General features: G+C 35.9%; 1 long non-coding RNA gene across 1 annotated transcript; it reads left to right on the forward strand.

The window, feature by feature from the left end:
- Nucleotides 1–3,326: 3,326 nt before the first annotated feature.
- On the forward strand, nucleotides 3,327–4,191 carry LOC122197671 (uncharacterized). Its single transcript, XR_006191294.2, has 2 exons — nucleotides 3,327–3,891; nucleotides 3,969–4,191. It is a non-coding gene; the product is annotated as an uncharacterized LOC122197671 (long non-coding RNA).
- Nucleotides 4,192–26,914: the final 22,723 nt, after the last annotated feature.

Raw genomic sequence — 26,914 nt, forward strand, 5'->3', positions numbered from 1 at the left:
TTGGTCGAGATGAACACTTTTGAGCATCAGAATTTGGAGCTGGAATCGAGGTTTGATGGCTATGTTTTCAGTCAACATGACCTATGTTGATTTACTTTATTTTAACACGGGCCGTGTCCGACTGAAAAACTGCCTCTTGGCAGTTTTTCATATGTCGGGCAGTGGTTCATTTTAGGGGGCATCAGAGCATAGAAGAGTACTTTGGGAGAAAGGAATTCGAAGGTTTTAGCAAGGATTTGTCCGTTAATCGTTTGGAAACATTTAATTTCTTCTTTGTAAGCACTTTAGCACTTAATTTCATCTTTTGAATTTGTTAATCTTGTTCTAGCCATGTATGGCTAGAACCCTAACTTCTCCAATTTCATGTTTTGACTTTTTGGTTGTGAATCAAATCATATGACCTGATATTTGTGTTTAATTTTTATCTAGTGAAACTAATTTTACTTCAATCGAATGTTTGATTCTAATAATGATTCTTACTTGCCATTTGAATTAGGGTTAGGTCATTCAAGTTATTCATTTTGCAAAATCCGTAATTGTTTTGTGAATTGAACTAAGTAACAAGCATTAAATTGATTTCTTATGAATGAATTTAATGTAAATCTTTTCACACATTCTTACGCTCCCGAGCTTGTGAGGAGTATTGGGTGTTGTTGGGAACATTCACAATAAGCTTAATGCAATCTTTTAATCTACTTCTAAGAGCTTGTTTAGATTAGGTTAGTAAGGTTAGGATTAATCAAAGAGCTTGTTTTGATTGATTAATGTGGTGAATGGAAAGTGTTAGAGGTTGTTAGCACTTTCAAGTACCAACTTAGATGGAATGAAACAAATGTCTTGTCATCTTTGATTCACATTGCTGGATTGTCATGCATGGAGTTGGAGACCTTACAAAATCTGAACTTAATTGATTCGTTTAGTTGTTTACTCGTGTCTTAAATTGGTTTGCTACATCATTACACTCAAACCCCCCTTATTTAATTTTTTGTGAGCAAATACCTTACGCAAAGAGGTATATACTAATTATCTTGTGTCTCTGTGGATCGACCCTACTTGCCTTGTACTATCTTTTAGTGCAATATAGTGGGATTATTTTGGAGTATATCGTACCCCTATTATTTTTTGGGTCTGACACGCCTAACAACTATGCTTCTATCAATTCAAGTACATACCAATTATAGTTATGGACTTAGACACATAATCCAACAAGAAACCCAAACCCTAACCATTATATGGAGCTAATTTCGACATTGTGGTTTTCCTCAAACCTTGAATTTGAATTTTAGATATAGAAGAGAAGAGATTGAACCTAACAAACTTTTGATTCCTCTTTCCTTTGCTTGAATGCTCCAATCTTGATTTGAATCAATTCTTGGATGCACAAATGAAGAGAAATGGCCATGGAAAACCATTCTCTTTGCAATAAACGTTTTTGATGAATGAGGAAGAAGAGATTACATCTTATTTTCCAAAATTTTACCATTTGGTCCCCCAAGCTTACCCATTTTGCCAATTTCCACCACAAACTCATATTTTATAATTTTTAACTTAAATTTTGACATAATAAGCCCTCATCCATCCATTATGTAACTTTTGTAGTCCACCCATTAATTAAGTCAACCCCTTGGTCAACTCATTTTGCCAATTTGACTCTTTTGGTCCTTTAACTTTTGAAATGTTATTTTTTCACTTCTAGCTTTTTAAATTTCGTATCAAATAATGATATGATTATCTTTTGATGATTTAACTATATAAATTATATTTCATTTATTTACTTTATTAATTTAAGACCCTAGTCTTAAATTTTAGGATGTTACGAAAATGGTCAATGTACATTGAAACTTGGCATCCACAACTAGGACTGTTCATTATTTGGATAAAACCGAATTGTCAAATTAGACAATTTGGATCGGACTATATGGTTCGGATATTCGGATTTTTGGATTGGTTTTTAGCAAAAACCGAATTTTTATTTTGGATTGGTTTTGATTTATAAAATAAAAATCGAATAGTGCAAAAAAACCGAATTGCAACTTATTAATATATAACTTTAATAATTTATAAATTTGCTAAATTATTCTTTTATATATTAAAGCTTTTCATCTATTATAATACTTTAATATGTATTTCTTATAAAAAAATTTGTCTATAAAGTAGTAAACTATAATATATTTTTCTTGATAGTTATTTATAAGTTTTAATTCACAACTAATTAAACAATATTTTTTAGTTTATATTATAGAGTAAGTTAATACTAAAGTTATATATTTGTTGAAATGTCTTGATTCTTGAAAACCGAATTGTAAAAAACCGATCCAACCGAATTATAATTTGGTTGGATCGGATCGGATTTGAATTTAGTTGGACTCTTTGGATCTACGTTTTAAAAAACCGAATTTAATTTAGATTCATTTGATCGGATCGGATTAAACCGATCCATCCACACGAACACCCCTAATTACAACCATAGGCAAAATTGATGAACTGGACATATTCAAGGCCAATAGATATCAACATTAATCCTTTTGGTAACCTAGGCATATACAAATAGTAATACAACTTCTTGCAGTTTCTCTTGTATAAATATTTTTAGAAAGACAATACATACGTCTACGTCCATAACAGTAAAATCGGCGTCCTCAAACAAATTATGTATACATTAAAACTAGGAAAACGGGTTCCTGATAAACATTAATCTGAAATGAAGATCGAATTTGATGTATTTTGTCATCATCAACACACCACAAATCGATTGAAGAGAAAAGTTTTTTCTGGGTGAAATTAAAAAGGAGATTGAGTGTGAGTATCGTTTAAAACATCAAATTCATTTATTAATAAATCAACACAATGACATGACAGTCTCTATTAACGAGTTAATAAAGATTTTAAAATGACGTGAGAGTCAACCCTACTGACTAGACAAAGTTTTACCGGGAAACCCCTTTAAATATATGATAATGACCTTTTTTGAACATATAAAAATGGACTTTATGACCCAAGACCACCCAAAAAAATAATATTATGGATCTTTTAAAATAAAGATGAAGATTTTGTAAGGCTACAGTGTTATCTTAAACTTAATTTATAAAGTGTGTGTTTTTTGTTATATAGAAAGAAAAATAGATAAAGAAACGTAATAAATTTATTAACATTAAGAAATTGTATAATATTTTAGAAATTTAGAAACGTTTTAAAATGTAATTTTTAGAAATATATATCATTATAACGTACTTATATTTAGAAAGTCACAATTAAATTTAGAAATGTATATATCGTAAACGAACTTTCTAGATTCGTGGGACCCATAAATAGAGCGTCTCCCTCACCATCAGTCCATTCCGTGTCAAACAGAGAAACGGTATCTCCCGCCTATTTTCCATGGCTCTTACGGAAATTTCAGGAAAATTTGCCCTAGAGCTAGCAAAGTTCGTGTTTGGTTTAGCCGCTGGCTCACAGTATCTCCTTCCAGGTGCCGATGAGGCGCGCTCCTTCAAGCTTGATCCGAACAAAGAGGGATTTGATCCAGCTTATTTGTCAATCTGCTGGATGGCTGCTAATCTGATCGCGTGGTTGATGTCTGTAATGGTTATCTCGATCGAAGTCGTAACTGAGACGGGATGCGCAATCGGCAATGTGTCAGTGAAGAGCAAAAACAAATGGCGCAGATCTGGTTTATTTTTGGATTTCCTATCCTGGATCCTTCATTTGACTGGGTCCGGATTTCATTTGGCCGCAAATTCGTACTCTCAATCTCAATCAGATCTCGGATTCCTCATCCTCGTCCTTTCCGTTATAGTCATAATCGTCATAGTCTTTTGCTCAATGATCATGCTGTACAAGTTCTGGAAAGCCCCTGCCGTAGACACAGATGACAATATTCTTCGGTACTAGGTACGTAATTCAACATTTATATTCTACTCCACTAATCAAATGAATTAGGTTTTGATTATCTGAATTTTTCTATACAGGAATTTCAACTAGATTGATTGTTCTCTACAACAATATCTTCCATAAAACATTTCAGTTGTTTGAATTTCGTTTGAATTTTTTTTTTCTACTTTGAAGTTGTTAATCGAACCTATGTTACTGACTTTTAGGAAAAACAGATAAGAAATTGCTGAAGCTTCATGATTGATTTTTGTGGAGATTTTAAATGCGTTTACCTAAATTGTTAAACCTGTTACATTGATTCTTGCGGAATAGCATATTTTGGATTTTAGACTTTTGCCTAATCGTTTGTGTGGCTTCAATGTTTGTGTGCGAATAAATCTTATAGGGTTTAAATTCTCGCAAAGTGTTTGTTTGTGATAACTATGGGGATGTAATATTTCTGCAAGCCCAAATAGCAGTATAATCATCTACGGTTTTACTATTTTTGAAGGAAAAAGAAATATAACATAATGAAGTATAGTTATCTGCATCAACACTTTAAAAAACATCAACCAATAAGAAAAATATTAAAATCTCATGAAGCTTTGCTAGACTTTTGTGAAATCCATTGCTTCATTTGTTGTTGTTTCTCTACTTTTACTTTTTACTGTTAATTTTGCATCTCACAACCTTTGTACATATATATGCTATAAGTTATCAATTTTAATATATTAAAGTTTGTGTCAAATTCTATGACAGTAGCAAACAGAAACACATGTGCAAGTAAATACATGAATCAATAATATGCTAATCTAAAATCTGTGTTTATCTAAAGTTGGTATGGCAACCAGTTTTAGAACGTTACATGATTTAGACACTTTAACTTTAAAACTTACTTTTTTTTAATAAAATGTAATTTAATTTATAAAAATACATTTAATTTATAAAAAGAAACATATGTTATGTTCTATTTCATTTCTATTGATCATATACATTTACACTATTGCGAAAGAAAAAAAAAATGCAAATGAGGTCCTTTAAAATGTAAATAACAAAGTGATGTTATTTTATTAGTATCTCACAACCAAATAATTACTACATTTTATATAAATAATATTTGATTTAAAGTTATATCAGACCATAACATCATAAGTAATCATAAGTAGTATAAAATTATATAACTACAATTAATACGTGTAGCATAATACATAGATTTTGGTCCACGTGTTTAGAAAATATATAGATTACCTTTTTTAATGGGCTAGCGGGACTGCTATAGACAATCTGATTGATCCAAATACCCAAGCCTTTGTATCAAAAATCAAATCCCCTTATCCCCACCTACACCGCCTTGGTAACTTAATTTTCCAATTCTTACCTCATTATTAAGGTACTTTTCCAGACCACACACACCTGAAGGGTTTATGGTACCAGATCCTACACTCAATCTTGTCGAGCTTAGTGATTAGCATATACAAGAAATTAAAAATTACCTTGCTATTTTTGATTTTTGTATATATATCGTTCACCTAGTTATGATCAGGTTGCATAACCTATCAAAATATCTCAACTTCTTTACCGGATAATCTCTATTTAAAGATATACATGAAAGCACACAAAACAAAATCAAGTTGTCAAATGAAACCTTATCTGCATTTTTATTATTCTCCATTATATTTTCCGAGTTCATATCTTATCCGGTGACCATGACTATGATAAACTCATGATTGCAAACACCTTCATACCCAATTGCACTAATCAAATGTGGTTTCTTTTCCACTTAATCAAATGTATGTTTGTCGCAGAGCATAAAGAGGCCCAATTCACACACACACCTACAACTAAATTTAACCAATTACTATTATATAAAAATGTGTAACTCTATTACCATTTTGTATTGTACAGACATCTCTCAACACATTGAATAAAAAATTTGATGATAAAATAGCAAATATTCATGAAATAATCAACAAAGAATTTAAAACAAATCAGAATCATTATTAGTAATTGACTTATCTTGGTAAGCTATTGATTCATTTTTTATATGGTATCACTTTTCACATCATATTCATATGAAATCACGTTTAACATCCTAACTTTTTAGAGATTTTTCCTTCTTTATATTTTCCCGCTAAGTCCCAACATTTTACAAACTTGTCACCAGTCATGCCAATATATTCTTCAAAATACCTATCTTTAATGACATCCGGTTAGCACTTGATGTTAGTATAAAAGGACCAAGTTTAAATCAACATTGTTTACCATGTAGATGATGAACCTGAACGATAAATTACTATAGAACTATAGAATATAGCAAGTTTCAAACGTCTCTAATAACATTATCCATGGCATCAAACGAATGCAATGAAGTTGTAGATCATCAATGGTACTTTGCCTGATACACGGGATATCCTTGTAATTTACTAATGCATATGCCAACTACAAATCAGATAACATTAATTTAGTTAATAAGGTCTAAATTATGGAAAATTGTGTGGGATGTATGCAAAATAGCTGATATAACTTGCTTATAGTTATGGAAGTTTCTAACAACATAAATATGCATAATTATGAAAATTTTACAAAAGGACAGTCATGCCTAATGGCCACTTATTGAGTTAATTGATAATGAGTGTACACCAGTTTTAAAGTTTCAGGAGAATAACATATTGTTCAACTACTCATATAGTTTCTTGAACGTTTGTATGTTAGGAGCCTTATGAGTTGCAATTAAACATCTTCATCAAAGATGAATGCATCAATGAACATTTTAAGATCTGATGAAATCAAAGGAAAAACAAATGAGAAATCAAAAATTAAATCAATAAAAAGATGCCTACGGGTTCAACTCCTGGTCTTTATTTCAAAATAAACTAAAAACCTAACCCTTGAAGATGAATAACGTTCATAGAACCGGAAACATCTGACTCAAAAGCTCTTACAACAGACCATAAAAACACTCGTTATCTAATAAAAAGCACATCCAAACTATACGAATACCGAACAACCAAAAGACCTAACCACACTAATGTATTGAGAAATACATGTTAATCGTACCAACATACACACATAGAAACCAAGAAATATTACATGTGTGGCTTGATGGAAGCTTGAGTCGAGGATCTGGCAACGAAGAGGCCGCTCATATAGATCACTACAAGAAAAAGATCCTTTTACGACGCGCAAACAATGACACCCATTGATTTATGTTACGCAAATGAGAGTGACATTAAAAAATTGTCATCCTTTCAAAAAATTTAAGGATTTAGGTCACGCATTATTGCGTGCCCTTAAAAATAGTGTCAAAAGAAAAAAAATTAAAAACACGGAGGGCACTGTATCTTAAATGGGCGTCCTCTATAAGTGTAGCTTTATAATTTTAATGAACGCGCGTGCTTAGTAGATACGGGGAAAATGAAATCCCCAAAATTTTGAAAACCCGCCTTGTTCTTTTCTGCCTTCTTTCTATCTTTGATCTTCGCAGTCATAGGATCTCTACTCTAGTGACTCTGAAGATCAACACATTTCAAGCCCTAGTCTCCCTCTGAGACAGAGAAGAAAAGAGAAGAAACATGAAGAATGCACCTATCGTTGTTACGACTTATGATGCTTCTCAAAGCTTTTGATAAGAACACCGACTCAGATGCTTCTCAAAGCTTTTGATAAGCACCCTGCCGGCTTTGCATACCAAAACATCGCATAATCTTCTATTTTATCCGCCCGTGTTTCTTGCAACAGGTGTATTTTTCATTCTCTAAACCTCACTCCAGATCTCGATTTGTATGATTTATCGCCCTAATTTCAATTCCTAGATTTTGCAGATGCTCGCACGCCTTTTTCCGGTCATCCTTCTACCTTGGTGTTGTTTCTTTCATCGGTCCTTCCGATTGGTCTTCTTCTTCATCACCATCTACTGAAAGACTCATCGATTTTGGCGATTATGGCTTCTGTGATTCTCTCGTCTTCGGCTCTCCAATCTCTAATTTCACTCTAAAAACATCGATTGAACTCCTCGCTTCACCTATCGTCTACCAAAAATAAATGTTGATTGCAACCACCTTCAAGCACGATGCCTCTCAGCTACACATCCAGAACAATAACATACATCACTCTCAAACACCCCCCTTAGCTTCTTCATTATTATCGATGTCGTGTGATTTCTAAGGCTCGCAACAACCTCCTCTATCTTACATTGAAAATCATTTCCCCCTCCCATCGATGACCCTTTTGGAGCGATTTCTAGGGTTTAAATCAACATTTACCCTTGTCGACAATCCATCTGATGCACTCATTGCCTTTTGTTACCTTTCGAGAATTCTCTTGGTGTACCAGCTGAAGCAACTTGGCTTAATACATATGAAAGATTATCATTGTGCTGGAAATCCATTCGTCCTTCCTTCTCAGGTAAATTATTCGTCCTTCCTTCTCTGGTATTGACTGTAGGTTTTGTTTAATTTTCTTTCAGTTAATTCAGATTCTCATGTTAATCCATACGAAAGTAATGTCCAGGTTATGAATTTGATGTCGAACTAAATAATTAAACTCATAAAGTGATCATTTGTTAAGCTGTTTTAAGCAAAATCAACTTTCAAGATTAGGAATCTCATATTGGATTAATTGATTAATCTCAGAGTGAATTAATTGAGTTGTTGGAAACAAATTTAATGCTCAAGGACCTCATATACATCATCAAAATGTTTCTAGGATATTTTAACAATTACTAAGGGCAAAAAGGTAATTTTGGTGCCTGAAAAGATACTTGTTTTTGTTTCAGGAATGCTCAGACGACATGCTGAGGTGCTTGGGAAAGTACATGTAGCTACAAGGATGCAACCTGCAGCCCTGCAGAAGCTTTATGGGCTTTACCATATGGGGGTCCAATGTCTTTACTTCCATTTGTAGTAAGCAAAATTGATGCGTGATGCAAAAGCTATTCAGACTCTTCTTGATTGAAGCATGTGTAGTATGAACTTTCAAGCACTATCAGTTCATTTATATTGTTTGGTCATACTTCCCTTTGACTCTAATATTTATATATTCCTTCCTACCCTTTTGTTTTTGCTGTAGACTCAAGTGATTGCTACAACAGCTGTTGGGTGCTTCTATTATGCAACACCATTGTCCCAATTGTCTTTATTTCATTGTGCTTATTTGAAAACAGGGTCATGAAAATGCAACTGCTGAAAATGGGCCATGGGTGTTTACTTTGGATGCTCCAAGTTGGCTACTGTTAGTAAAGCAGAAGAGCTTCGGGAAAAACTCAGGAGTGTTTCCTGGAATGCTGCAGTTCAGGGTAATATACCCACATATATCTTACTGATTGTAGTTTCTTGTCACTTCTAATGAATGTTTTTGTTACCATTCATTTTCATATCTGATTCCACATTTATATTGTTGATGTTCTTTTCACTAAAATTCTATTGAAAATGGTTCATGATACCTATTCCTCTGTATCTTGTAGATATGGAAGATCTGAAGCAGTTTGCCAAAAGTAAAGGCGCCCCTAAAGCTGACAACTTGAACCACTGGGATGATAATATTTAGAAAAGAAACATGTTCATTATATATATATATATATATATATATATATATATATATATATATATATATATATATTTCATATGTCATTGTCACAAGAGGATGTGTCTCAAGATGACTCTGCACTTACTTTATGTAGCTGTGTCAGTGGGTCTAGAAACTGAAACCATAATACCTTGAAGATCTCATCTCTTTTTCTGATGCTTTTGGATCTCTTCGTTTAAGGTATAAACCTGTTTTCATCACACATTAAGCAACTCAAGAATCCATTAAGATATGTCTCTTTTAAGGTCTTCCTATACCACTATGTTTGAATATCATGTCAATTTCATCAGGGAAGCATGTTTAAATTTCATGGAATTGTGCATAAAGTAAATTACATTTTTGTCCCTAAGTAATGATAGAGTCTGGATGGATGAGGTGGTAGCAATGCAGGCATATTCTTGTCTCACAGGTTATTATTTGTTCAGTGCATAAAGTAAATTACATTTTTGTCCCTGAGTTAACTGATTTTTTTTTCGATTTTGGTTCCAAAAAGTTTTATCTTGCAATTTTGGTCTCAAACTGAACATATAATGACAATATATTACAAGAACCTCAAATAAGGACCAAAATTGTAAAAAATAAAACAAGATATACTTGGGGACCAAAAGTGTAAATTAGTCTTGGATTTATTATGTTTTAATTTGGGTGTATTTTTTTTTATTTATGGCAGGTGTTGGAGATGATTAATAATTCGCATTATTTATGTCGATTGATAGTTGTTCGTGCAATTTCTCTACTTGCCCCAATTATGGGCTCAGAAATTACTTTTTCTAAACTTCTTCCAGCACTTATTACCTTATCCAAAGAAAGGTAATTATTTAATTAGTTACATTTTTTAATGTCTTTTTATTCTGCTCTTTCTATTTTCTATTTTCTATTTAATTTATTTTTTTTCTTCAGAGTGCCGAATATCAAGTTTAATGTCGCAAAGGTCTTGCAGTTGTTAATTCCTATAGTCGACCATTCAGTAAGTAACAATATGGCGTTCCAAGAAAATGGACCTATGTGTAAGCGATAAAGTCATATCTCGAGCGAGGATATCAAATGAGGTTGTAGCTATTATTATTATTATTATTATTATTATTATTATTATTAATGGAGAAGCAAGGATCTTCTTGTTGAAGCAACGACTTCTTGAAAATGTTAGTTTCCTATTTTACCCTTATCCATTAAGAATGGATTCTTATTTTTATTTGTTTATTTATCTATCTGGAAGGTGTCTAGAAAGATTGTTAAAGTTGATTGCAAAGGGATGCAGTGGTGAGAATGCTTATCATATGAAAGGGTATTAGTATTTGCTATTGGATGGTGACAGGAGTATTTCAAGGGCGTCCCCACCTAGAAAAGTAACAACCCTAACGAAGGTCAGAATGGTCATTTCCCACAGTATCAGTTTTTCATTCAGACACATAAAATGCTGAAATAAAATATTTATTTTGACAGGAATCATTGCTTGCTATAAATAAGGTTAGAGAAGATGCTTGAATTTAATATCGGGTTAGGTTTATCAATTGATGAAAATAAGTTATGGTTACTTTTTCATGGTTACTTGTGCTGTAGGGATCCCATACTTAATGTTAGTGATTTATCAATTGAAGCAAGTAGGAACTTAGGTTTGTTTCTTGATCAACTAAGGTATCAAGCTGTGAAGTCACTCAGCAATATGGGAGAAAGTTGCTTTTATCTCCTATTTGAAACGTACTCATCCAGGTGTTGTGTGAAAGTCATATACTAAAGCAAGGTTGGTGTAAGAGTTGATGATGAGAACATTGTTCCAAGACCTTCAGTTAGTTATGATGATGTCCCTTAATAGCAATGTAGTATTAGGTTATATAGTTAGCGATGATTATTTGTATTTGACATTTTAGTACAATGAATTATATTTCTTATTTATCATGTATTTTATTTTGTATTTTGTATGACATTAACTTTTGTGCAATGGATTGTATTTTTTGTATATTTTATTTTCTATTATGAGACATGAAATGCAAATTTAATTTGAAAATTAGTAAATCTATAAATAATTTTTATAAAAAAAAATAAAAATTACGATATGCAAAAATGTGTGTCATCTTCATTTATGACATGACCTTTCTTGACAACGGTTTTAATGATACGCATTGCGTGTCATAAATACGCTTTGTAAATGCGCGTCGTCTCTCGTTATGACAGGGCCTTCCTTGACACACATTTGCGCGTCGTCTGAGCGTTTTACGACGCGCAATGAGCGTCGTAAAAGGCCTTTTTTCTAGTAGTGGATAGAAATAGAAATCATCTATAGAGAGAGAGACACACACATAAAGAGAGAGAGAGAGAGAGAGAGAGATTGGGTACATTCCTACCAGATGGCTGATTGGGCCCAAGGGTATTCCAACCCGATGGTTGAGTGGGCCCATAGTATATTGTCATTCCAACCCGATGGTTGATTGGACCCATAATATATTGGCATTCTAATCCGATGGTTGATTGGGCCTGGAGTATTCCAACTCAATCATTGATTGGACCTACTGTGTATTGGCATTCCAACTTGGGGTATTCCATCACGAGGATGACAGGACCCAAAGGTTGAACGGGCTTGAGGTATTCCAACCCGTTGGTTGATTGGACCCAACATGCTATTATATGTCACACCCCCAAACCAAGGATGACGGAAACGTCCGGGGGTGGAGGACTTCATGTAGATTATCACAACAACGAGTATAATAGTACTCAAAGTAAATACAACCATCATAAATATAATTGAAAAAGTTACACCAAAGTATATGTTTACATGATTCGAATCAATTACATTATGATACAAAATGAATCGTTTGACGATTTATCGTCTCATCCTCAAAACATTGTTGATTTCCTGTTTCGCTGAATTCATGAGAATACAAGTAGTTTTGAAAAGTGTCAACACAAAGGTTGGTGAGTTCATAATATTTTGACAGTAAGAGTTTGAAAATCGATCTTTGTAAAGAGATGTATGTTACCAAGAAAAATCCAATGTTTTCCTTACAAAAGTTATGTGGTCCTAAATACCAGGACCGAAAATGAACAAGTATTTGTCATACTTAAAGATATAAAAGTGGTTTCAAATTGGCGTAAAAACTCTTTCTGATTTGAGAAAACTCTCGTAATGAATGGTGTGTAGTCTTAAGTACCAAGACTGAAAATATCCAGCAATATCTGTAATTATTGATATAGAAAGTGATTTTAAATCGACATAAAACCCTTTTTGATATGAAGACGTACAAGTATTTTTCCATACTTAAATTAACTTCAGTGAGCTAAATCGACATAACTCACTAAATTAAAGTTAGAACCCGTAAATCTTATGATTTGTTAATACCACATGTGAGCTATCATAACCATACTTGACTTAGACGGCCTTGTAATTGCGACGTTCTTCAGGCATCGCGAAACTAAAATGACACTTGTCACCACAGACCTGCTGGTCTAGCTGTTGCATGCAGCTCAGGTGTGGGTTTGTCAAACCCAATATAGATCTATACACAACTATCACGTTCTCCCTACAAGAGACTATGGTTACAATTTACAGGACTTTTTGAATTGGTTACTTTGGAAGTAACCCGAAGCGAATGACTCACAAATTTATTCATTAACAGATTTACGTGAACTAAACTGAAAACCTTTGGTAAATAAGTTTGAGAAGTAAATGATACATAAACTATACCTATTGTAGTTTATCCAAAACGTTTGTAATGTATAAGAATTCTTTTATGAAAATGCCTTAATGTTATGAATCCATAAACTATGCTCATTATAGCTTAATATACGTGTTCTAAATAATTGAATAATCTTATCATGAATGACTACGTTTCAGTTTATGATGATAAACTAACAAGGAAACACATTCAATATTTAGAACTTATTGTTATACACTTTGCTCAACATAATACAAAGTGTTATGAAAGTTATATACTGTTAACTAAATTTAATCTTTCTGCGCTGTTTTAGAAAAGTCATAGAAAAATCATACGAAGTCGAAAACTAAATTCGTAAATTCTGAGAGTTCCCAAAATGTGTCTAGTTTACTCATGAGTTTTATCATGATTTTTAATGACCTCCAACTTGGGTGAAAAAGTCCATAATCATAGATTGGTCCGGATTGGTGTTTGAAATGATAGGCAGTTTTGTAAAAATCACCATAAATTGTAGAAAAATCGTATGGAGATGTGCAAGTAGTCATTTTAAATCTAAGAACTGGAACTACTTACACCTAAAATAGTTTTGAAAACAAAAATGTTTAAGTTGTCCAAAACAGTCCGTGAATGGAGTCCAACTTTTCTGATGGAAGCTGTTAGAAAATTTTAGTTATGTTCTTGGTGTTTTAACTTGTATTCCCCCCCCCCCCCCCCCCTAAAACTTGAGAAAACATGAAAATGTAGGGGTATGAACTCACCTTGAGTAGTTTCAGTAGATGAGTGTTGAAGAAGAGGCGTGTCCAACTCAAGAGCACTTGAAGAATCACTTAAAGATTCGAAGATCTAACAAGAATGTGATGACGTTTGTGTAAGCAGTCTATGATTTTGAGTAGGAGGATGTGTAATAATCATAAGATGGATGATGATACTTACTAAATGAAGGAGAAAAGCCTTGGAGTATGCCTTGAAGTTCTCGAAATTGAGAGAGAAAGATGAGAGAGTTTGGAGTGTGATTCTTGGTGGAAAAATGAGATAATGAATGAAGTGTGAGGAGAGAGGCTGGATGTTCCAGCTCTAAGAACGTGGGAAATGGCTGGAAATAATGAGAAATGACTATGAAGTGACTAGGGATGGTGGGGAGGGGTGTGGGTTATTCATGGAGTGGGTATGGGTGGTTGCTTGTGTCATAAACTAAAGAAAAGTCAACACTCCGCCTCTTGTACTTTACCCACTCTTCTTGGATAAGATTTATCCCCAAAAACGTGATTAATTAATAAATATGGGGCTTTATATGTTAAAATAAATATTTGACTGAAAATCCCGCATTAAAATAATAAAAAACGGGCCTAAAATGCAAAACTACTCGAAAACCGGGAAGAAAAGGCTTTTCTATGAGGCCTCTTGCATTAGGGACCGAGAGTGTGAGGGTTCACTCCTTTAGAGGGTGGGACCGAAGCTCGATTGTGAGGATAGAACCGAAGGTGCATGAAGCGAAATGGCCCGAATTGAAGGCGAGATGAGGCGAAGGCGAAAGGAGGGTTCGGTCCGAGAGGACCTTCGGGTTCGGTCCTATGTGAGGTTCAGGTTCGGCTCTTCCAGCTTCGGTTCTTAGCAGGTTCGGTCCCTATAGGGACCTTCGGTTCTAAGAGGCTTCGGCCCAAAAGGATGGGTTTCGGGTCCTTAAAAGGGTTCGGCTCCTTAAGAGGGGTTTCGGGTCCTTAAGTCTATTTTATCCGTTTTTACCCCGTTTTAAGCGGTTTTTGACCCGGTTAAGGGTCGGAATGACCTGAATGACTTCAAAAAGTTACGGGAACTTTTGAGAGAGATTTGGGACACATTTCACGTTCTTGGAGAGATTTCTCATACAAAGAGAGATTTGGGAGAGATTTCACATACTTAGAGAGATTTGGGAGATATTTCACATTCTTGGAGAGATTTCTCATACAAAGAAAGATTTGGGAGAGATTTCACATACTTAGAGAGATTTGTGAGAGATTTCACATTCTTGGAGAGATTTCTCATACAAAGAGAGATTTGGGAGAGATTTCACATTCTTAGAGAGATTTCTCATACAAAGAGAGATTTAAGAGAGATTTGACATACATGGAGAGATTTGGGAGAGATTTCATATTCTTCGGGAGATTTCTCATACAAAGAGAGATTTGACATATGTGGAGAGATTTCATATTCTTGGAGAGATTTCTCATACAAAGAGATTTTTGGGAGAGATTTCACATACTTGGAGAGATTTGGGAGAGATTCTCGATTAAAGTGAGATAGAGTGAAAAAGATTGAGAGAGGTTTCGTGTGTGACAAATGTGAGTGTCCGGCTTCGCAATGCAAGGTCCGTAAACCCTGTTAAGCCTTGTTTAAGGATCTTACACACTCCCGATGAGTATGCAACATTGTTTTATCGGTTTGGCTCGCCACGTACCATAGTTTTAGGTTCAAGATATCTAGATGTACGCACTTTTCGATTTATGATCTCTTATTACAAAGAGAGATTTGGGAGAGATTTCACATACTTAGAGAGATTTGGGAGATATTTCACATTCTTGGAGAGATTTCTCATACAAAGAAAGATTTGGGAGAGATTTCACATACTTAGAGAGATTTGTGAGAGATTTCACATTCTTGGAGAGATTTCTCATACAAAGAGAGATTTGGGAGAGATTTCACATTCTTAGAGAGATTTCTCATACAAAGAGAGATTTAAGAGAGATTTGACATACATGGAGAGATTTGGGAGAGATTTCATATTCTTCGGGAGATTTCTCATACAAAGAGAGATTTGACATACATGGAGAGATTTGGGAGAGATTTCATATTCTTGGAAAGATTTCTCATACAAAGAGAGTTTTGGGAGAGATTTCACATACTTCGAGAGATGTGGGAGAGATTCTCGATTAAAGTGAGATAGAGTGAAAACGATTGAGATAGGTTTCGTGTGTGACAAATGTGAGTGTCCGGCTTCGCAATGCAAGGTCCGTAAACCCTGTTAAGCCTTGTTTAAGGATCTTACACACTCCCGGTGAGTATGCAACATTGTTTTATCGGTTTAGCTCGCCACGTACCACAGTTTTAGGTTAAAGAGATCTAGATGTACGCACTTTTCGATTTATGATCTCTCATTAGAATAGTGAGTTGTTTAGAAATTACATAACGTAAACTCTAGTACCCACGGGCAAATTAAGTCGAACGGTTTGACTTGTTGACTTCAGTTGACTTTGACTTGACCGGAAATTGATGGTTGTCACATCATCCCCCTGTTAGAGGGAATTTCCTCCCGAAATTTGAATTTAGGCAAGGAGTAGGTATGAATAATTGAGCCAAGAAGTGGGGATACTTCCTAATCGACTGATTCTCGCGCTCCCAAGTGACTCCAGGTCCTTGGTTAGTATTCCAACAAACTTTCACTAATGGGAAGCGGCTTTGCTGCGTTCGCTTGACCTCTCGGTCCATGGTTACTACGGTTCTTCCACGAAGGTGAGTCTCTTGTGGAACTCGATCTCGTCGAGGGGGATTACAAGAGTCTCATCGGATAGATACTTTTGCAAGTTCGAGACACATCGGGTAGAATGTACTTTACCAAGCTCGCAGGAGTAGATTGAAGTAGCAAGTTACATGGCTGATTCTGACAAGAATCTCGAAAGGCATAATTATCTGGGGTTTTATCTTTCCACGCTTTCTGAAGCATACTAAGCCTTCCCAGAGTGAGGCTTCCAAAGGAATTTGGTCTCTTATTCTGGAGTTCTAAAGGTTTCTCCCTCTTGCTTCTCTTCCTCGTCAAGGGTTGCTCCCTTCAGGGTCAAAGTCGTAAGGGGGTTCCGTAATTTACAAGAAGTTCCAAAGGAACTAAGACGGTAGGTCAGCGAGATCCGAAATTTTGGCGTATTCCTGTTGACGCCTTTGGTGCTGACTGTTTCTAAACAGTTTTGATTATTTGAAAGGGTCCTTAAGAATTTCCACATCGATAATGATGTGTCTTAGTGATTCGACTCCTCAATTCCAAAACTCGTATCTAGAGAACTTCGGGTAAGGCTTCTCTGATCGTATTGCTTCCGCGATTTGTTGTAGCTGCTCTCCTTGGTTTCCTTCTTACTACGAGGGTAGATAAGCAAGTCATTTACAATGAAAATGACTAACGGATCCTAGTAAGAATGGCATATCCTATTTATTACGTTCATGAATACTGCGAGCGGGTTGGTCCTATCCGAGGGGTATCATTACGGACTTGCAGCGTCCGCATCGAATTTGGAGGATTGTCCTCGGACATCCTTCTCCAATACTCGTGACTGGTGATATTCAGATCTCAGGTCCAATTCCTGAAGGGTACCTCGTTCCTTGCGGTTAGTCGGCCTATTCGTTTATGCGAGGCAGATAGTAAAGGTTTCTACTGGAGATATTGTCGGGGCCTCTGAAGTCGATGGAACTACGAGCAATTTGCCTTTCTATTTGAAGAATAAGACCGGAGCTCTCCAAGGTGAGAAGCGTGGTTCTTCAATATCATTGTTGAGTAGTTCGACAGGTCTGACCTGACAATTCTTGTAGCTTGGTAGAAAGCATGTGGGTTTGGTTTACGCGACTAGGCCTTTTCGGATGGTAGGACATTCACTCATCCTCCTGGGCAACCTTGGCCTGAAGTTCATGGCAGGAATCGTACCTGGTTCATCTATCATTAACTTGCGCATATAGGTCATATGTGATTAAGATTGGCAAGACAGTTGGATGGGTGACTTTGCCCCAAGTCCACAACCAGACATGGAACAGGAAATAGGGCGGAAGCACACATCCAATGTCCGTAGAATCTTAATTATACATTATCCTCGCATATACACGTAGTAGTGGTAGACTAATCGTTTCCGTCCCAAGCTTCTGTGCTTGAACCTTGTCTGTTGTATGTGTGACATTCCCGAAGGTCTCCTGTAAATACATGTGATCAGGTTTCGGGAAGTATAACACCCCTCTGGTGCGTGTTTTGGAGTTTCGCAACGAGAGATGACCCGGAGATCCGTGTTGGACGAATTTATGGGAGACAAAGGTTCCGATATTTGGGGGGGGGGGGGTTAGGTGAATGGTCCTTTTGTAGACGTTAAGTCGGGAAGATGAGGACTATACTAATCGAAACTGAATGGTGACAACCGAATCTTTTTAGATAACATGAGTTAAGTTGTATTCATAAGAAGAGATCACTAGAGTGATAGAGTATCTTGCGTTTCTTTTCAGGGTGTTCCGTTTTGTTTGACGTTATTATTACTGTAGATGATTCATACTACAGTGTCTAGCACTGGTAGTGGCTGTGTTTCGATAGCCAGTAATGATACTTGATATCATGATCCCTGACAGGTCTCCCTACGATCGAGCGGTATATGAATGTCGTATGTAAGTTGATGTTGGTACAATCGTCTAGTGGGTGGCCCCACTCAATTCTTACTACTAGACACGGAATAGGAGTCAGGATGGAATTATTTGTTTCAAGACTTCAGTATTTTGATTATAATTAACCCCGATGTATGTACAAAGTCATCGCATCTTACAGGTAATGATCCTAAGGTCATATATGAATGTCTTTGGTTTGATTTGAACGAGAGAGTATTTTAACTATTTTTAGAAAGACTGTGATTTAAGCAAACATACCAAATTCATTACGAACATATGGTACTTAAACGTTTTTGTCGTTGGAAACATTACAAATGTCCTAATATGGTTCCCTGTTACCCTTGTTGGTTCGTTTGCCACACTCCTCCGGCTCCCCCGTCATTCCTCTTAGTTGGATAGTTTCTCTTGAAGTGTCTTGCTTCGCCACATAGGAAGCACACTGGAATTACTTTGGTATTGGGGGTTGAAGCGATGTACTGAGTCGGGGCCTTACAGAAACGGACGGTATGGCCTTTCCTGTTGCAGTTTTTACAGTGCATTTCTCGGCAATCCCCATGGTGATGGAAACCACATTGGTTACACCTTGGGAGTGATCCCTTATATGGTCTGGCCGACGTTTGGGTGGCAGACCCCGTGGCTAGTGTCGAGGCATGAGTCGTGACTGTTGTTGTAATTGTAGGGGTGACCATGGGTTGTTGTCCTTTAGCGGATCTTTGAGATTGGTTGCGCTCCTTTTTGTTCCAAAACTTTCGTTTCTTGTTCGTAGGTTTCTGGCTTGAGGTATTTTTGCTTGCAGACACCCGTTGGTGTTCCTGATTGTTACCACAATCTATATTGTCGGTATCGCTTCCATCTCTGCTGGCGTTGTTAGTATTGAATTGCGCCATGACGGTTGTCACGGCTGTCGTGACTGCAGCCTGAAAAGTAGCAGAGTCTATCTGTAGAGTTGGCGCCTTGCTAGTTGGTTGGTTGCCTCTTGGTGAATACATAGCTCTGTTTCACGATGAAAAACGACTTCGTTAGTGGAAATGATTATCTTAAGTGCATCCTTACGATTTATATTTACGCATATAAATTTTTGCACATTACTGTACTATTCCTAGTGTTTCCGCTAACGTTCCTGAGATGGAGTTATGGCAGTGGGTAGGAGTAGGTTTCATACAGGCGTTAAGTTTTACTCATCTTAGAATCATGTTTGTCCGAACACACTTGGCTGAGGAGTTTTGATGGGACCCGGTGTATTAGTGCCTGAACGATCGCACCCCATAGGCTTATGAAGAAGGAATTTCTCAACAAATTGTTTAAAGGTGAGACGATAATGAGTTTTTAGAATGGCTAAACGCTGCGAGTTTTCTAACTAAGTTTATCTTATGTCGATCTGTAACATAATTCAGTTGTTAAGGGTGTTCTAAAAACAATTCATAACGAGAGTCTTTATATGGTAAACTCATGTATTTCAGTAGTTCTGTATCCAAGTGAAACCTTATACTTGACCCAAGCTAGGTCCTTATTATGACCAATTGAAGTATGCTTAGTTATATAACTAAGACTAAATAGACCTTCGAGTCTGTTAGGTATATCCTAAGCCCATCTTGTTAATATGATTCTAGTAATTCTGGTTTCAACGGAATTTTTTTTGACCTAGATGTAGGTTTACCTCACATCCGTGCATGGAAAAGTTTTGATAGCAACTAGATCTCTCGTTTAGTATGACCTCTTAAATCACAGTGTCGTGCTTACGCCTAGAATAGAGTAGCACCAACACATACTCACAAACCTAATTTACAAGGTTTTGTGAGCGGTATGAACTCTACTTACGACGATCCGTCCCTTGCGATGCCTGAGGCAAAGTCGATGCACCTTGCAGCTCTGTCAATCGATGCTTGGTTGTAATCCTCCTCTCTTTGAATGCTGTGTGTCTACCCCATTACTTTCTTGCCTCTACCCGAGTGGCGATAAGGTCCTAAACAGAGAGTTGGTCTCCGAAATAGTAGTCCCTTTCCGAGTCTTGGGTACGTGAGACAGCAGGGTCTGTAGTAGCGCGCAATTTCCAAACTCGAGTTGTAGTCTACCTGCTTTAATCCCCGATGTTCGCGATCTTCCGGGAGGGCTCTGTCAGTCGGTCCCCCGTGGTTGAGGTCATATCACCCTCGTTGATCTCCACATGGTGGTTGTTGTCATTGCTGTCGACATTCAACCCTCCATCACGATTGCCAAACGGGGCACAGGTTCGATGTAGTCGAAACGGTTCGCGGAAACCCTTGCTATGCATGGAGGATTGATTACCTCCGGTTCCGCTTCTGATTCTCCTCATAACCATTCACAATTTCTCGGGTTCGGATTTGGAAAGTAGGGGTCGTCCGGTAAGTAGGATCTTACTATGTTGTACGTGCGAGAATAGGAGTGGAAGAGATAATTACTAGGCGTATAACTCTATAATTAATTAATTATAGGGGTGATCCTTATTAATTACTTCTATAATGACATAGTGCATACTAATTACATATAACAAGATATGATAGACCTTCGAATAAGTGATCCTACCCTAGATCCACATCCAAACAAGGAAAAGGAAGTAAGGTAATTACCACAAATTCTAAGTCTATGATTTCTAAGTTATATAATACCTTAGGGTATCCACTTAGGGACTATAGACCAATTATTAAGGATCTATTTAGTTTTCATATAAGTTATGATATTACAAAATACTCCTATAGTATTTTAAACTCGTGTTCTGTTCTAATGTTCTCATTGTGGTAGTGTTGGTAAGTATTTAGACTTGTTGCCATATCACAACCATTCTTGGGCATGTGCTAATCACTCCTCGGACCAGCATAGTTGATCAAGCTATGCCACTCCCAAGACTGACCATACATCCCCGAGCTTAGCTGTGATATCCAACAATCATTACTTTTGTTTTGTTCTAGAATGATGCTGACCTTAGTATGTATGCATGCATGTATACTTTTAATAAGAAACTATTTATTTCTAAAAGTATAGTTGTTTTGAAAATTTTAAATCAGAGACTTTAGTCCCAATGCATTTATAGTTTGTATATCTTATGTGGTTCGATATACTTAGTTCACTATAAACAATGCTCTGATACCAATCTGTCACACCCCCAAACCAAGGATGGTGGAAACGTCCGGGGGTGGATGACTTCATGTAGAGTATCACAACAACGAGTATAATAGTTCTCAAAGTAAATACAACCATCATAAATATAATTGAAAAAGTTACACCAAAGTATATGTTTACATGATTCGAATCAATTACATTATGATACAAAATGAATCGTTTAACGATTTATCGTCCCATCCTCAAAACGTTGTTGATTTCCTATTTCGCTGAATTCCTGAGAATACAAGTAGTTTTGAAAAGTGTCAACACAAAGGTTGGTGAGTTCATAATATTTTGACAGTAAGAGTTTGAAAATCGATCTTTGTAAAGAGATGTATGTTACCAAGAAAAATCCAATGTTTTCCTTAAAAAAGTTATGTGGTCCTAAATACCAGGACCGAAAATGAACAAGTATTTGTCATACTTAAAGATATAAAAGTGGTTTCAAATTGGCGTAAAAACCCTTTCTGATTTGAGAAAACTCTCGTAATGAATGGTGTGTAGTCTTAAGTACCAAGACTGAAAATATCCAGCAATATCTGTAATTATTGATATAGAAAGTGATTTTAAATCGACATAAAACCTTTTTTGATATGAAGACATACAAGTATTTTTCCATACTTAAATTAACTTCAGTGAGCTAAATCGACATAACTCGCTAAATTAAAGTTAGAACCCGTAAATCTTATGATTTGTTAATACCACATGTGAGCTCTCATAACCATACTTGACTTAGACGGCCTTGTAATTGCGACGTTCTTCAGGCATCGCGAAACTAAAATGACACTTGTCACCACAGACCTGCTGGTCTAGCTGTTGCATGCAGCTCAGGTGTGGGTTTGTCAAACCCAATATAGATCTATACACAACTATCACGTTCTCCCTACAAGAGACTATGGTTACAATTTACAGGACTTTTTGAATTGGTTACTTTGGAAGTAACCCGAAGCGAATGACTCACAAATTTATTCATTAACAGATTTACATGAACTAAACTGAAAACCTTTGGTAAATAAGTTTGAGAAGTAAATGATACATAAACTATATCTATTGTAGTTTATCCAAAACGTTTGTAATGTATAAGAATTCTTTTATGAAAATGCCTTAATGTTATGAATCCATAAACTATGCTCATTATAGCTTAATATACGTGTTCTAAATAATTGAATAATCTTATCATGAATGACTACGTTTCAGTTTATGATGATAAACTAACAAGGAAACACATTCAATATTTAGAACTTATTGTTATACACTTTGCTCAACATAATACAAAGTGTTATGAAAGTTATATACTGTTAACTAAATTTAATCTTTCTGCGCTGTTTTAGAAAAGTCATAGAAAAATCATACGAAGTCGAAAACTAAATTCGTAAATTCTGAGAGTTCCCAAAATGTGTCTAGTTTACTCATGAGTTTTATCATGATTTTTAATGACCTCCAACTTGGGTGAAAAAGTCCATAATCATAGATTGGTCCGGATTGGTGTTTGAAATGATAGGCAGTTTTGTAAAAATCACCATAAATTGTAGAAAAATCGTATGGAGATGTGCAAGTAGTCATTTTAAATCTAAGAACTGGAACTACTTACACCTAAAATAGTTTTGAAAACAAAAATGTTTAAGTTGTCCAAAACAGTCCGTGAATGGAGTCCAACTTTTCTGATGGAAGCTGTTAGAAAATTTTAGTTATGTTCTTGGTGTTTTAACTTGTATTCCCCCCCCCCCCTAAAACTTGAGAAAATATGAAAATGTAGGGGTATGAACTCACCTTGAGTAGTTTCAGTAGATGAGTGTTGAAGAAGAGGAGTGTCCAACTCAAGAGCACTTGAAGAATCACTTAAAGATTCGAAGATCTAACAAGAATGTGATGACGTTTGTGTAAGCAGTCTATGATTTTGAGTAGGAGGATGTGTAATAATCATAAGATGGATGATGATACTTACTAAATGAAGGAGAAAAGCCTTGGAGTATGCCTTGAAGTTCTCGAAATTGAGAGTGAAAGATGAGAGAGTTTGGAGTGTGATTCTTGGTGGAAAAATGAGAGAATGAATGAAGTGTGAGGAGAAAGGGTGGATGTTCCAGCTCTAAGAACGTGGGAAATGGCTGGAAATAATGAGAAAGGACTATGAAGTGACTAGGGATGGTGGAGAGGGGTGTGGGTTATTCATGGAGTGGGTATGGGTGGTTGCTTGTGTCATAAACTTTATAAAAGTCAACACTCCACCTCTTTACTTCACCCACTCTTGGATAAGATTTATCCCAAAAAAACGTGATTAATTAATAAATATGGGGCTTTATATGTTAAAATAAAGATTTGGCTGAAAATCCCGCGTTAAAATAATTTAAAACGGGCCTAAAATGCAAAACTACTCGAAAAGCGTGAAGAAAAGGCTTTTCTGCGAGGCCTCTCGCATTAGGGACCGAGAGTGTGAGGGTTCACTCCTTTAGAGGGTGGGACCGAAGCTCGATTGTGAGGATAGGACCGAAGGTGCATGAAGCGAAATGGCCCGAATTAAATGCGAGATGAGACGAAGGCGAAAGGAGGGTTCGGTCCGAGAGGACCTTCGGGTTCGGTCTTACGTGAGGTTCGGGTTCGGCTCTTCCAGCTTTGGTTCTTAGCAGGTTCGGTCCCTGTAGGGACCTTCGGTTCTAAGAGGCTTCTGCCCAAAAGGATGGGTTTCGGGTCCTTAAGAGGGGTTTCAGGTCCTTAAGTCTATTTTATCCGTTTTTACCCCGTTTTAAGCGGTTTTTGACCCGGTTAAGGGTCGGAATAACCCGAATGACTTCAAAAAGTTACGGGAACTTTTGAGAGAGATTTCACGTTCTTGGAGAGATTTCCCATACAAAGAGAGATTTGGGAGAGATTTCACATACTTTGAGAGATTTGGGAGAGATTTCACATTCTTGGAGAGATTTCTCATACAAAGAGAGATTTAGGAGAGATTTCACATACTTAGAGAGATTTGGGAGAGATTTCATATTCTTGGAGAGATTTCTCATACAAAGAGAGATTTGGGAGAGATTTCACATTCTTGGAGAGATTTCTCATACAAAGAGAGATTTGGGAGAGATTTGACATATGTGGAGAGATTTGGGAGAGATTTCATATTCTTGGGGAGATTTCTCATACAAAGAGAGATTTGGGAGAGATTTGACATACGTGGAGAGATTTGGGAGAGATTTCATATTCTTGGAAAGATTTCTCATACAAAGAGAGTTTTGGGAGAGATTTCACATACTTCGAGAGATGTGGGAGAGATTCTCGATTAAAGTGAGATAGAGTGAAAACGATTGAGATAGGTTTCGTGTGTGACAAATGTGAGTGTCCGGCTTCGCAATGCAAGGTCCGTAAACCCTGTGAAGCCTTGTTTAAGGATCTTACACACTCCCGGTGAGTATGCAACATTGTTTTATCGGTTTAGCTCGCCACGTACCACAGTTTTAGGTTAAAGAGATCTAGATGTAGGCACTTTTCGATTTATGATCTCTCATTAGAATAGTGAGTTGTTTAGAAATTACATAACGTAAACTCTAGTACCCACGGGCAAATTAAGTCGAACGGTTTGACTTATTGACTTCAGTTGACTTTGACTTGACCGGAAATTGATGGATGTCACATTATATATATATATATATATATATATATATATATATATATATATATATATATATATATATTGTTCGTTATGTTTATGTGGTGGTAATTTGGGGGAACTCACTAAGCTTCATGCTTACAGTTTTGGTTTATGGTTTCAGGTACTTCAGAGCATCATGGCACGACGAAGGTGTGACCGTACACATCGTGATTTGATGTTATTGATCTTGGGAGAATCTGATTTTAAATAATGTTTTGGAAACAATGGTTTTGTAAACACTTTGATTAGTAAATGAGCTGTTTTAAAAAGTTTAAATTGGTTGAAATTTTTGGGATGTTATAGATTGATATTGAAGATTAGGGGAAAACAAAACTTGATGAATTTATTTGGAAAAACAATCGTTAACTAAAATAATCAGTTCTTAAATTGAAGGCATTTAAGATGAGCATTCTAGTTTAAATGGATGAAGAGAATTAGAGATACATCGAATCAAATGAAGACACAAACAATCGATCGATAAGATGAAGAGGTTTAGGGTTTGAAAGGGATAAATGGAGAAGAACACAACTGAAAAGGAAACCATTTAGGGATTTTCGATGCGTAAATTATAATCGAGAAGTTGGGAGAGTTTGAATTTTGATTCCGATTTTATGGAGAACAAGAAACATCAGCGACTGATCAACGATAAAATGAATTAAGATGAAGCGAACCATGAAGTTTATCGTAGCTTAAGGGCAGTATTGGTATTTTACTTTAAAAATTTGAGCGGGAAAAATCGCTTAGGGGGCTTAGAGAATGCCACATCGCAATGAAGGTTCTTATTTATTAGGATAAGAGACAATAAATTCCTTTTTATGAACTTATGATGTATTGATGTTGTTGTATTGAAATTTAATAACAAACAAACTATATAGAATTGTTTTATTTCTTTTTAAAAAAATACATGTGCATACATATTTTATTTCGGTTATTTTTTAAATCATTCAAAATTCAAATTTGTCACACCCCAAAACCGGAATGGCGGAAACGTTTGGGGGCGGAGGATGTCATGTACAGTATCATAACAATGCAAAGTAGTAAACAAGCAACAACATCATCCATTGCATTAATAGTATAGTTTAATACATGTGTGTTCTTTCATAGTATTAAGACATCAACAATGAATAATCCAAATAAAAGTCGAGTCTTGATTGTGCTCCATCTTCTCAGAAACCTGCCATCGGTACCTGTCTACTGATGACCTGAGAATACAAGTTATTTTGAAAGCGTAGATCAACAATTAAGCTGGTGAGTTCATAAGTATTTAGTGTCCATGTTTGTATAAGTTCGATGAAAATGTTTGTATATGTTCAATGTAAATGTTTGTATATGTTTGAAAACTCCTAGAAACTCCTATATTTTCTGCTAGTATATAAAAAGTAGTCTTCTACCAAGACCCGACTGTTTTGTATGTTTGTTCTTTGTAAAAGAGTATCTTTCCCAAGTTTGATAATCATTACCAAAATATAGTTTTATATTACCCTTTATGTGAGAAGATCACAAATTGAATATAATGGGAAAACTATAAGTGTGTACTGCAGTGTAGTAATAACTACCTTAAAACCAATGGTTTAATTAAGGTAAAATGTGATATGGTTGTTACCATGCTAAACCGACTATAACACGACGATGAAAGACGTCGGAAGAAATGATATTTGGCACCCGTAGACTTGCA

Source organism: Lactuca sativa, chromosome 4 (assembly GCF_002870075.4).
Source record: "Lactuca sativa cultivar Salinas chromosome 4, Lsat_Salinas_v11, whole genome shotgun sequence".
NCBI classification, from domain to species: domain Eukaryota; kingdom Viridiplantae; phylum Streptophyta; class Magnoliopsida; order Asterales; family Asteraceae; genus Lactuca; species Lactuca sativa.